Genomic DNA, 1,019 nt, shown 5'->3' on the forward strand with positions numbered 1-1,019 from the left:
ATGTCTTATCTTTTACCTCTGGCTAATTCTAGAACTGATATACCTTATATACTCGTATTTTAATCTGAAACAAAGCCATATACATAAAACATGTTTCATCTAATAATAATAATAAATAATATAATAATATACAATAATAAAATATAATAATACTTAATAATAATAATAATGCTAATAATGATAACAATAATAAATATAATATAATACTCGTTATGCGCACCTACAAATTGCAAGAAAATGAGACCATTTTCAGACATAATCTGAACAATGGCTGCTGCATCCGCACTCGTTACTTCATAGGCGAAGAAAAAGATGAATATCAGTGCCTACAAAACGCCTTCAAGAGAAATGACCCTCACAGCAACAAAGCCCGCACGAACGCGAAGCTTCCCAACTGACTGAATCTTAACTGGAATTTCCCCATGCCAGCATCCATAGTCATTGCCAAAGAGATAGGTCCGTAAATTGACTCGGCTTTAGAACCCACTGGGTATTGCGGATCTGATCGATGCTTCGAGTAAATAGCTTGCGCGGAATTGGCCGACCTCGTAAATCTCGAGTCGGTCCCAGGTCTGCCGAAGGGAGGCTGGATCATACATCGCATCGCTTGGCGACCTTGTAGTGACTTAATACCGCCCCCCCATACCCCCCCCCCCCGCCCCCCCCCCCCCCCCCCTCACACACACTCTCTCTCTTTCAACCCATTCTGACCCACTCAGCCCATTTACATCTCAGGTTTCATTATATAAGTGGTTAATGTGAGCTTTGTCTTGCATCTTCTAACGCAGGGGTTCTTAACAGGGGGTATTCAGACCCCTTGGGGGTAAGAAGCTCGTTCTGGATATTTGTATATATTTGATTTTAATGTGTCAGTGTATAGATGGGTACATTTTGTGAATAAATAACTATTTTAAAACTATAAATACTTTCGATTTTCTGTTATGTTCTATTCCTAGCTATTCATACCTAAAGTATGTATTAAGCTAAGTACACCAAGTTATATTGTCAACAAACAGGAC

The sequence above is a fragment of the Macrobrachium nipponense genome, chromosome 31 (assembly GCF_015104395.2).
Source record: "Macrobrachium nipponense isolate FS-2020 chromosome 31, ASM1510439v2, whole genome shotgun sequence".
Lineage (NCBI taxonomy): Eukaryota > Metazoa > Arthropoda > Malacostraca > Decapoda > Palaemonidae > Macrobrachium > Macrobrachium nipponense.